The sequence below is a fragment of the Heterocephalus glaber genome, unplaced genomic scaffold (genome assembly GCF_053883595.1).
Source record: "Heterocephalus glaber isolate CG9 unplaced genomic scaffold, H.glaber_assembly_v1.0 deba00001593, whole genome shotgun sequence".
Lineage (NCBI taxonomy): Eukaryota > Metazoa > Chordata > Mammalia > Rodentia > Bathyergidae > Heterocephalus > Heterocephalus glaber.
In genome coordinates this window covers 5,100,719-5,113,660 of record NW_028258368.1, presented here as the reverse complement: position 1 = coordinate 5,113,660, position 12,942 = coordinate 5,100,719, and the positions used below count along the sequence as shown (strand labels likewise).

The following is a 12,942-nucleotide window of genomic DNA, read 5'->3' as shown; positions in this document are numbered from 1 at the left end:
AAAATACCTGACACCCACAAGTTGAAAAGGAAAGGTTTGTAGAGGTTTTAGCCCTTAGTGGAAATGAGAAGACACATAAACCAGCCTCAAAAATAGACTTCCAGATCACCTACAGCAACCCCAAAGGGAAACGAGATGGAACACTCTGATACTCAACCACCTGGACTCTCTGAACTGGCAACAAAAGAGGATCTGGGAAAAATGAAATCAGAAATAATTACTCAGATAACAGCAAAGCTTTTGCTCATGGTGCAAGACATGATTAATAAATCTAGAGAGGACACAGATTAAAAAAATAGAGGATCTAAGGAACATGATGGAATCCCAACATAAGAAACAAATGGAATCCATCAAACAGATACAAACAGATTTCCAAGAGATTAAAAACTCCATCGAAAGTCTGCGCAGCAGAATGAACCAATGTGAGGATAGAATTTCACATATAGAAGATAAAATTGCAATTAGTGACCAGGAAAAGAAAAATTGCTTTAAAATTGTAAGGGGACATGAGAAATCAATCCAGCAGCTGCTAGACAATGCAAAGAAGAATAACATAAGACTGATTGGAGTCAATGAAGAAAGAGGAGAGAGTGCAGATGACATAAAAAACTCTTCACAGAAGTGATGGCAGAAAACTTCCCAAGGAGGGGGAAAGAACTTGACATACAGATAAATGAGGCATATAGGACTCCAGCCAGCCTTAATCAAAAAAAATCTACACATAGGCATATAATAGTTAGGATTCCAGAAATCCAACAGAAGAACAAAATTCTACAAGCAGTGAGAGAAAAGAAACAAATCACATACAAAGGAAAGCCCATCAGAATCACAGCAGACTTCTCAATGCAAACCCTCATTCTAAAAAAATCTACACATAGGCATATAATAGTTAGGATTCCAGAAATCCAACAGAAGAACAAAATTCTACAAGCAGTGAGAGAAAAGAAACAAATCACATACAAAGGAAAGCCCATCAGAATCACAGCAGACTTCTCAATGCAAACCCTCATTCTAAAAAAATCTACACATAGGCATATAATAGTTAGGATTCCAGAAATCCAACAGAAGAATAAAATTCTACAAGCAGTGAGAGAAAAGAAACAAATCACATACAAAGGAAAGCCCATCAGAATCACAGCAGACTTCTCAATGCAAACCCTCAAGGCAAGAAGAGCTTGGAGTGATGTATTTCAAGCCCTAAAGGAAAGCAGCCTCCAACCCAGATTGATGTACCCTGCAAAACTATCTTTCAAAATTGATGGAGAAATAAGATACTTCCACACAACCTCTTAATCCCAGTATCACATACCCTAGATCCAAAAAGCCTCACTTATGAGCACATGAGGCTTTAGGAGGACAGCTAGACACAAGCTATAACACATGGCAACCATGGACCAGAGGCAGTATAGATACTAAAAGCTAGCAGGGGTTCACTCAGGTTTTCCCTGAGTGAGTTTCAGAGAAAAGGATGTTACCAGACCCACGTCCATTTGCTCACCACTCAAAGTCCAATATTCAGAGATAATTTGGTGGGAAGGAAATCAGGTTTATTCAAGGGCCAGCATCCTGAGAAATTGGGAGAACTGTCATTCTCCCACCCTGCCAAAAACCCATCTGAGGGAATTTGAATAGATGAAAGGGCTTTTATAGAGAGGGACAAGAGATGCAGGGGCGTTGGCAGGAAGACTTCGCGCTAGGGCTGAGTCTTTGTCATCCAGAGCAGGTGTCTCCATTCTTCCCTCTGGCCCAGAACTTGGAAAAGGACCTTGACCCTGTGGGGCTTGTTCCTACCATTCTGTTCACAAATGTAGCTTTTCTGCAGGTTAGACCTTACAGCAGTTTACATGCTTTGTGTTAGTGTCCACACAGAATTAGAGTAAGTAGGACAGGGCCAGGGATTTAGCTCAGTGGTTCCGCTCCTGCCCCACAAGCACAAGCACCCAAGTTCGATCCCAGGTACCAAAAAATAAAACAAAACAAGAAAGAGTAAGCAGAGGAGGTTTACGTTCTGATGTTATCTGAAGTCACCAGATGTTCTGGATTCTGTAAATCTAAAATTAGTTAGCAGTTAACATCCTAATCATTTAGGTGTGGCTTTTAAGATTTAGAATGCAGGCAAAAGGAGAGGAAGTAAAAGAACAATTTGCAAAGAGATGTCCTTTTTACAAGGATGTGCTCTTTGGTTTTCAGATTTTTAGCTATGAAGTGAGGATGATTTAAGCCTTTTTTTAAATTTATTTTATTTTTCTTCCTCAGTATTGGAGATTGAACTCAAGGCCTTTGCACTGAGCTGTAATCATGACCTTGTTGGTACCAGGGATCAAACTCAAGACCTTGTGCTTTGGTTTTGGTTTTTTGATTTTGATTTTTTTTTTTTTTTTGAGGCAGTCTTACTAGTTTGCCCTTGCTAGACTAGAACTTGTAATCTTCCTGCCTCAGCCTCCCAAAGTACTGGGATTATACCATTGAGCCCACCCAGGGATTTAGTTCAGTGGTTCCACCACCTGCCTCGAAAGTGCAAGGTCCTGAGTTTGATCCCTGGTACCAAAAAACCCCTGAGCCCAGGCCTCGAGCCTCTTACAAGAGAAAAAATTATTAATTTCATTATGGGAACTTAATTACATAAACATTTGGGGGTTGTTCATTTGATTGTGGAGGGGTTTTGTTAGTGTTCCATGTGGGTGTCTGTGAGCCCCTGCCTAGCCATCTCATTAGCATGAACTCAGGTGTGTTATCCAAAAGGGCTCATTATGAGTAACAAAAGTCACTCTGAAATTCCAGGTGTTTTAGGAGCTCCTCACCTGGAACTGAGGACAAATGCCAGATATATATCAGGCCCTTTGCATCCCTGAGTTCAACCAACCATGGATCAAAAGTGCTTTTTAAAAAAAAATTATACCTGGGCTGGGGATTTAGCTCAGTGGTTCCCCCACCTGCCTCGCAAGCTCAAGGACCCAAGTTCAATCCCCAGTACCAAAAAAAAAATTATGCCTATGCTAAACATGTACAGACTTTTTTTCTTGTTATTCCCCAACCACAACAGTGTAACTGCTATTTACGGTGTTCTATTGACTTAGGTTTTACAAGTAACCTCCAGGTAATTTACCTGTGTGGGAGGATTGCGTAGGTTATATACAAATACTGTGCCATTTTTTAAGAAACTTTTATTTGTATTAGTGCCCTTTTATATAAAGGGCTTGAACACCTGTGGATTTTGGTGTCCTCGAGTGGGGTTGGGTGGGGCTCCTAGAATCCCCTGCCACACCAAGGACTGGCTGCACTTCACATTATACCACGCCCTCCGAGGGTTGCTTGGCAGCACAGCCCCTCGTGTGGACACTGCTTGTCCACACCTCCTACCCCTGGATTGAGGTCCTACTTGAGCCTGCATCCGGGTCACCGTCCATCACAGCCATTCTCCCAAATGCTCACTGCCCCTCCCAGCTCAGTGAACATGGTCTGTGGTAATTGACAGAGAAGAATTCTGGGGGTCTGTAGACATTAAAGCTTATGAAATCTCTGCCTAAGAATAACTTAGATTTTAAACACTGATTTTGTTTTTTTCAGTAGGTCAGTCAGGATGTATTGTGTGTGCTCTGAGCACAGGAGAGCACCTACTGTAACGGAACATAAAAGTTGGTTCCTCCAGGCAGGTGGCACTCGCCTGTAATTCTAGCATTCAGGAGGCCGAGGCAGGAGTTGGAGGCTATCTTGCGATACATAGTGAGACCCTGTCTTAAAAAACAACAACAACAACAAAAAAAACCAACCTGGTGCCATCCTCAGGAGGCAGCAGGATGTTGGATAAGTTAGCTATAAACACCTGAAAAACTAAGGCAGATATGATTAATGCTGTTTGCTTGCATAAAGAAGGTATAAATGGTATAATTAGCATTCGAACATAGCAAAGACACAGTAAGGAGGTCTGGGAAGGTTGGCTGAAGTGGCTGGGGCTTCAGGTGGCATCCCAGGGCACTGGAGATTGTGTGGGCCATGGTCCATCCTTGCAGCAACCCCGTGGAGGAGGCAGTAACTTGGGAGACCGGGGGGGGGTCTGGGCCATGGCTGGGTCAGTGGTAATGAGCCCCACTGGGGCAGTGACAGAAGTAGAGAAGAAGGCGTGTGGCCAAGAGACTCAGTAAAGGGGAAACACTGAGCTGACAAGTGGCAGAATGTAGGGAAGAAGCCCAGGTGACTCCCAAGGACCGGAAGAGGCAGCAGAACAGTAAAGGCAGCCAACTGGCCTTCCCTTGTTGTAATTGCTGCCAGGCGCCACGTTGGTTGAGGTGCCATGTGGTATCCACACCCAGTGGTCCATCAGACAGTTAGAAATTCATTTCTGGAGTTCAGGAGAGAGACCTGGGCTAGAAATTGCAGAATTATTTACAGTGGGGTGACATATGGTCTCTAAATGTCCTAATTCAAAACATTCTTCAGTGTTTGCAGACACTGAGGTTACCAAGCCTGAATGACCCAACCCCTATCCCAAGAGCTCCATGTTAGGGGAGCAGACAAACTTACATCTTCAAGCAGACGGCTTCCAGGAGCCAGGATACAGGGAACTTTTGTGCCCAAGACCTCCCCGGGAGGCCCTGAAGTGTCCTTATAAAAGAGCAGAGCTGGGCGGGGGGCCGGGGGTTGGGCAGGGATGATGTGTTCAGGCAGGAGTGTGACACAAGGCGCCTGAGAAATTATAGCTGGGAGTTGAACTTGACCCTGAAGCAGAGGGAGGGATTGGGCCTCAGAAGCCTTGTACCAGAATGAGGAGACAGTTACACAGCATCAGGGACACTGTTCACAGCAGCCTGTGTGAAGGAATGGTGGTCCCGAAATGCACTGCCCCACTTTTCCCCTTCCCATATTGTCTGGGGACAAAGCATTTCCCCACGGTGGGGTAATCCTATTGCTGAAATAGTATTTCAATATTCATCCAGTCCTTAAGGGCTGTTATTTGTCAAAGAAAGTTATTTCAAACTGTATTACACAAATAATACAGTTAACCAGCAAATGATAAGAGATCCAGGAAATCTCTTGAGGCTTCATGCATTGTTTATCTGACTTGTACAAATATTTCTGATCCATTGCAATCTTCTACTTTCAGCTTTTTTGCTGCTGTGTCACTGCTGTTATAAGGCCATTGGGACCAGTAACCTTGGTTTCTGTGGACTTTGCTGTCTTTCTTGTGTCATGGTTGATGTGAATTCCAAGTGGCAAAGAGTTAACTTGTCATCAAAGCTATAAAATCACAATAATAGGTAAAAAGTTCTCTTTTGTAGCCTGGCATCCACAAGAAGTACAAGTCCCTACCACAGTGTCCTGTTAAGACACAGGTTTTAGTTGGATATGATTTATATTTATTGTCTCTAGCAATAAATATATATAAATATATATGCCCACCATCCCCATTAATAAATATGTATATGAAGGGCATCTGTCCCCAGTAAGGGTGTTGGTGAAGCTCCCATGCCCTTGATGTCACTTGTGTCCCCTCCCTAGTTAATATACAGTGAATTGAGCAAATTACTCACTTGTGATCCTTTGTACCATTTAAAAATTTAGTTATAAATGCCTTTCATGTGGCTAAAATCAGTCACATAGGTGGCTGTGAGTTCATTTTTTACCATCATCACAATTGTCTTTCCTCAAAACTGTTTGATGGCTGAAGGTTATTGTTTTAGTTTTCATAAATTTGTCATGAGGACTGGCATGTGCTCCTATTTGGAGATAACAGAGTGCTGGCAGGGAGAGCAGAGAGACAGCATGCCACCCCACAGAGGGGTTCCAGTAGGGGATCCACTTGGCCTCTCTGGAGCACCCTTAATTTTCATTCAAGGCATAAAGGGGAAGCTCACGTCTTTGGAGTAGGAAGTATTTCAGACCCCCCACCCTCAAATAGCTTGCTACAACCACACCACTGGAAAAAGAACAGAAGGCTTTATGAAGAGTAATAATATTAAATTTATAAATAGAACTTCAGATGGAATTCTTGGTTTACTTGAATACTGATGGTTAATGGCACATGAAAACCATAGCGTGGAATCTCTGCACCACTGAAAAAAACCGCACGCCCGCAAATCCTGCTGCACACGTCTGCAATCACAGATGGACGCTGAGGACAGTGATGGAGTGTCCCGGTTCACAGGCAGTGCACGCATCCACTGTGGCGCTCCCTGCCACCCCGGCCTCCCCCTTCTCACTGTGGATGTCCGGGCTCTGGTCTCTGCGTCATTACTCTAAAAACAAAACCCTGCCTGCAACACTTCACAGTCTTCCACTGCAATTTCCTTTTTCTTCTTTTCCCCCATGCCTCTTCTTTATTGAGCTTTTTAAAAAGCTGATATCTTTTTGGCCCTGATATCTTTCTCCCAAAATGTCATGGGTCCAAAGACTCATTACAAAGAAGGTTGAAGATAGGAATGTCTAGGTGTTTTCAGACCAGAATGATGGTCTATGTGGTGAGTATATGATGTCTGAAATGTTTGATGACTGGTATGTTCAGAGCAGGTAAATGAAATCTCATAGGATGTAATGTCAGCAATGTAAAAATGCATAGATGGGTTGGGGATGTAGCTCATTGGTAGAGCACTTGCCTAGCATACATGTGGCCCTGGGTTCAATCCCCAGCACAGACCAAATGAAAAAGAAAAAGAAAAAAAGTAAGCAAGAATAAAGGATATTAAAATAAATTATAATTATAAAATTAAAACTGTAGCCAGGCATCATAGCACATTCCTGTAAACCAAGTACCCGTGGAGGCTGAAGCAGGAAGTTTGAGCATAGCATGGAAAAATTAGTGACTTGACTAGGATGAGACCCTGTCCCAAAAAAAGGGACCTTGACCCCTTTTATTTCTTCTTGAGAGGGAATCTCACTATGTCCTTCAGGCTGGCCTTAAATCCACTGTGTAGCCAAGGCTGGCCTCAAACTCACATGATCCTTCCAAGTGCCAAGATTACAGGCGTGCACCACCACACCTGGCCCCTGTCTCAAAATTTAGAAAAGGGCTAGGGATGTAGTTCAATGTGAAGGCCCTGGGTTCAATACCCAGTACTGTAGAAGGAAGGGAGGCAAGGAAGGAAGGCAGGCGATGTAACACTTACTGAGTACCTACAAGCCGCCAGGCAGTGTTCTGAGTGCTTTCTATGTATTAACTCATTTCACGCTCCCTGCACCCCTCAGCTAGACCAGATCACTGTCTCTGTTTTACACACAAGAAAACCAGGACTCAGAATGTATAAGTAACTTTCCCTGGTCATGGCGTGTAGTGGCAGAACCAGGATTCAACCCCTGCTCCGCCCCCCCAGAGAAATTCTGTCATGTTTGTGCCGATGATGTGGTCTTATTTTCACGTCCTGTTAGTTATGAGAAGGGCCCCTTCGTTCTGCGCACCAGCTTATTATAAGTAATCTTCAGATTATCCACTGCAAGACTGATGCCATCATGCAAGCAGATGGCCTCCAAAACCTTGCTGCTTGAAACATAGGAATTCCAAACAGGGGGGCCTTTAATTTTAACAGTTTTAGGATTGTTGTTTTTAGCAATTTAGGATGAATTTTCTAACTAATTTTTCCAGTCGGTATCAGAAAGCTTTATTGGGAACCCTTTCAAGACAGAGTAACACAGCCATGCTGCAGGGCTTGGAGTCTCTGTCACCCATTATTGTGCTCCAGGCAGGTCCAAAACTGTTTTCTAAGAGAACTCTGGCTGTCTTTCAGTTTGGGTGAACTAATCATCTCTAGTCAAGTCGCTTTGGGTTCTTGCTTCACCAAGTACTATCAGCCTCCCCACCCCATCCAAGTGATTGACCTGCCAGGGATCAGATGCACCCATCAGCATGGGGGAGTAGGCACCATGGCCAGTGAGTCAGCTGCCTGTTTACCAAGGGAAAGGGTATTTCTCTGAATTATTAAGAGAATCTACAGCTGTCCATCTCGCAAACCAAGCTGCACTTTAGGAAGCTGTGCACTTTCATGGAAATGCTTTCACCTCTGTGTCCTTTGGCATTGTGTCCTTGACATTTTTAAGTAGCTCTTGTTTTGTTTTGTTTTGTTTTCGCAAAAATTTGAGTATAATCTAGAATGCGATCCCATCCATCAGTTCTTCTTATTATTTCCTAAATTGTTGGAGTCCTAGTCAGGAAATGGTTGCCTGTGCCTCCACCTTGAGTCGTTTCCTGTATGTTTTCTTCCTACAGTTTCAACATTTCAAGACTTACAGTTAGGCCTTTGATCCGCCTTGAGTTAAGTTTTGTATGAGAAAATCAATGGGTAAGAGACAGGCATTTAATTTCAGTCTTCTTCCTGTGGATATCCAGTTTTCCCAGCATCATTCAGTCTCTTCTCCAACATTCAAGAAGCAGTCAGAGGTGGCTGTGTGGGTTTATTTCTGAGTCCTCTGTTCTGTTCCATTGGTTCGTGTGTCCATTTTTATGACAGTCCCATGTTGTTTGTTACAGTGGCTCTACTATATTTCGAAATTGAGTATCACAACACCTCCTGCGTTGCTCTTTTTCCTCAGGATTGCTAGGCTATTCTGGGCCTTTTGTGTTTCCATATGAATTTTGGGGTTGTTTTTCTAGGTTTGTGAAGAATGTGGTTGGTATTTCAAGGAGGGTTGCATATGAATTCACCTTGTGGTCTTTTGAGGGATGCTGGTACTATAAGGAAAAACGAGGGCTAGAGATGTAGCTCAGTGCAAAGAGCTTGCCTACATACATGAGGCCCTGAGTTCAATCCCCAGCATTGCCAAAAAACAAAAATTGCTGGGGATTTAGCTCAGTGGTTTCGCCGCCTGCTGCGGAAGCACAAGGACTTGAGTTTGATCCCTGGTACCAAAAAAAAAAAAAATTACTCCCAAGTAAAAAAGAGTGAGATTCTGAAGATGGTTTGTTTAGCCAGGTGTGGTGATGCATGCCTGTAGTCCTAGCACTTGGGAGGCTAAGGCAACATGAGTTCAAGGCCAGCCTGGGCTACATAGCAAGACCCTGTCAAAAAGACACCCTACTGCAGGGCACTGCCTTCCTGCCCAGTGTGCCCTCTGGAAAGCTCACAGAGGAGGGGGCTCCCCCCCGTCGGTTGGGCTCCTTTTCACTCCTTTTGCTCAGGGGATTTCTGTCAATAACCTACAGCTCCAAGTCATGGGCTGTGTACTTGTCTGTTTCCCCACATGGTGGGTGGTCAGGCCTTAGAGGCCAGGGAATGAATCTGCTCATCTCTGTGTCCCAAATCCCAGGCCCAGTGCTCGCAACACAGCAGGTTCCAGTGGAATGAATTTCCTCCAGAGATGAAAATGCCTTATGAACAAGGTGTACATCGTGGGCGGAATGTCTTTCACTGTTTGCTGTGGTTGCCAGGATGCTCTGCAACTAGTACTAAGCTCAGCCTAATCAGTGCAGAACCCCAGGTCTGTCCTCTGACTGAATCTTAACTTTTACGCAGTATACATTTTCCATGATCCTGATTCCATCCATCTAAGTTTTAAATGTGATACAAGCTAAGCCTCCTCAACTTCTGTGCTGTAAACCTCCCCCTTCTGAGAGAGATGAGGGGGTGAAGTAGGACTAAATGATGGTGCCACCTCAGAATCTTTGCTCCATTTTTTTTTTTTTTTTTTTTTGTACCGGGGATCGAACTGGGGTCCTTGCTCTTGCACAGCAAGCGGCGAAACCACTGAGCTAAATCCCCGGCCCAGAATCTTTGCTCCTAAGAGACCCAGACTCCCTCTCAACCCCCAGAATCCACACTCGCACAGTAAGATGGGATTTCCACCTCTTCTTAATTAAAACGCTCCAGGGAGCAGCTGACCCCTGAGGAAGGCAGTGCACAGAATCTTAATTTCATTACTGGCCAGAGACAACCTATGGCATGTTAATGGAGGGTTAGGGACTGACCTCTTTGCTTGCTTTATTTCCATGCATAGTAAGAGCTTAGGTGATTTACCACATTGATATTTTAATGAAATTCAAATTGCTTCTTGCCAGAGAGATAAGAAAGATGGGGACCTGGTGCAGGCGGCCCTCTGTGGGGGCCAGGGCCATGGATGGCCTCTGTCTGGTTCTTCTGGTCTTACAGAGAGCCTGTTGGTGCATTGGCAGAAATGCTCACTTCATTTTTCTTGCTTGTAAGTATGACCAGCAGGCTAACAGCCAGCCACAGTCATTAATTCTATTATAAATCTGCAAATTGTTCCGTATAATACATGGTAATTAGCCTGCAGAAGCCTGTTTAACCCCAGGATATGGCAATATCATGAAGATTGTGATTTATGGTGGTCTGTCATTCGCCCTGGTAAGAAGGGACAGCCATGGTCCAGGCACACCCTGGAGCCATGCTGCAGACCGACCCAGGTCCCTCCTTTGCTAGGCTCCAGCCTCTGCCAAAGCTTAGCCTGGGGGCTGGGGGTGCATATTAGTCAGGGACAGCTGAGAGTGTGGACCCAGCGCTGCTTTCTACTGTTTTAATTTACCTGATTATACCAACTAGTATTGTGCATGTCACAAAGCTTTTAAAGGAACATCTTTTAATCGGAGTGAGACCCACTTCAGTATAGGGCAGGAAGGGAGAGAGGGGATGACTGCAGGGAGAATTGGAACATTGGGGTGCCTGAGCTTAACTTCCTGCCTCTACCGAGCAGCTCCCCTTGCCCCTGAGTTGGATAGTGTCCTCTGGTCCCTTTTAGCTCCAAGCTTCTGTAATTCTGAGCTGAGTATAATTGATGGTTTGTTTTTTTTTTTTGAGACAGGGTCTCACTGTGTAGTTCAAGCTGGTAGATCCTTGTGCCTCTGCCTCCCAGAGTACTGGGATTACAGTCATGTGCCCCCACACCCAGCTAATTGGTGGTTTTATAAAATATGAAAATGTTCTTTTTTGATGAAAAGTAACAGCCAGAGGATTAAAATGCTGTAAAGGCCATCCAGTACTTCCCTAAGACTGTGGCTCTGCTCTTACCATTTTGTTACATAAGTTTTACCCCTAAAAACTCTTAAATATTAGGTGCTATTGCTGACCAGGCCACATGGGGACTGGCTCGGCCCAGAGCTCTTTCTCAAGCATGCTGGATGCTACATTTCACACCCTCAGCCTGGAGGCAGCTGGGCTCAGTTTCGGGCAGGAAGAGAGGCTCTTGTTGGCTGTTGTGTAATGCACTGGGGACTCATCCATTTTATTTACAAGTAAATCAGTGCCTTCATGGATTTTGACTTTGCTTGGTTCCAGACTGAAATCTTTCCTGTATTGCAAGGAGAGTACAATAAACATTTGAGGAAAGACATAGGATTTAAGTGAAGAACAGGGTTAGCCCAGGTCAGCAAGGGAGCACCTCTAAGATGAGCAGCATTGATCTGCAATAAGATCGCAGAGAAATCTGCCGGAAACAACTCAGTCAGTGTTTACATAGTAAGAATTCAGTGCATCACCTTGGCGTGGGGCATGGACACCAGAAAGTATAGGATCACCTAGAATTTAGAAGGTGGAGCACTGAAAGATGAGATTTTTTTTTTGTCACCAAGAGAGTCCAGGTGATAGAACCATCTCACTGGAAATAACCAGCCCTCTTTTTCTTCAACACCCAATTCCCAGGTGAACGGCGATTATTCATTAGCCCATTCTAGCATAGGGGATGTATCACTATGAAGCCAGACAAATGCCTGTTTTCTGATTCACTCATTCCAGGATTTACTGAAGAATGCTGGGTACCAAGGCCTGGATCTTGCCTCCGCCCCTGGAAGAGTTCACAGATTAGGGAGGGCCAAAAATTACCTGTTCAGTCCCCTGCGGGGAGAGGGGTGACCTGCTCCAGGAGTGCGTGGAGTAGATGACAATGGGGGCTGGGACGTCCTATTGAGAACTAGATTATGCAAGCCAGACCGTGAAGGACTCAAGAACAGATCAGCTAGGTGATGAGGCACAGAGGGCAGCAGGTACTGCATATGAAGATGTGAGATGGTGTTGCTGATGTCCTTTAATACGGCAGTCACGTGTACAAGCAGTTGTGATGCTGGTGGGAAAGCAGAACCCAGGTCCTGCGAGAGCTTGAGGCCCCAGCCTAGGAGTCAGGAGTTTATTCTGCAGGCCTGGGAATTTTATGGAGATCAGTGTCATAATTATGTTGGCGTTTTGGAAAGATAACTAAGGCTTCAATCAGGAGCAGGATGGAGTGGAGAGATGAGAGGCATGAGGACCTCATTAGGAGGTGGCAGTAATTACGAAGGTGAGACATGCAAGGCATGGTGGTGCACGCCTATAATCCTAGCATTCGGGAGGCTTAGGTGGGGGGATCACCATGATGAGTTCGAGGCCAGTCTGGAGTACATAGCGAGACTTTGTCTCCGAGGAAAGCCCCCCAAAGAGAAATGTGAGAGCTAAACTGAGACAGAGGCAGGAGCTGGGGACAAGAGGTCTTACTGAGGGAGAATGAACTGGACCCAACAGAGAGGAGCGGGGAAGAGATCATTTTAAAATAGTCCTGAACGGTTTCACTTGTTTTCCTGGTGAGCAGGGTTGTGTTACTTAGCTAAGCAGTAAAGGAAACAGGACCAATTTTAGGAGGAAGATAATCCTTTCGGGGTCCCCAAGACCACCACTGGCTTTAGTGATTAACTAGGAGGACCCACAAGCCCCAGCATATAGCACTTTGTGAGTGTGACTTATTACAACAGAGAAATAGAAAGCAAAATGAGCAGAGAGATCTATGCAGGGAGCAAGGTGGACAGGAACCAGGTGTGAGCTCTCAGGGCCCTCTTGCTCCTCTCCTCCCACAGGCACTGAACTGACAGCACCTGAAATGCTTTCAACCAGGAAAGCTTATTAGGAACTCAGTCCCTAGGGTTTTTACTGGGGCTGCTCACATGATGACCTTATGTTTGGCAGGTACCAAATTCCAGATTCCCAGAGGAAAGCCTGCGCTCGACTTATATAAACCATGTTGTTAGTACAAACAAATGAG

The 12,942-nt window shown here is 44.8% G+C and overlaps 1 protein-coding gene across 2 annotated transcripts in view; it reads left to right on the top strand.

Annotated features, from left to right (window-relative positions):
* Mthfd1l (methylenetetrahydrofolate dehydrogenase (NADP+ dependent) 1 like) overlaps positions 1–12,942 on the top strand; it is a 199,342-nt gene that overhangs the window by 151,020 nt on the left and 35,380 nt on the right. The gene's annotated exons all lie outside the window — the stretch shown is intronic.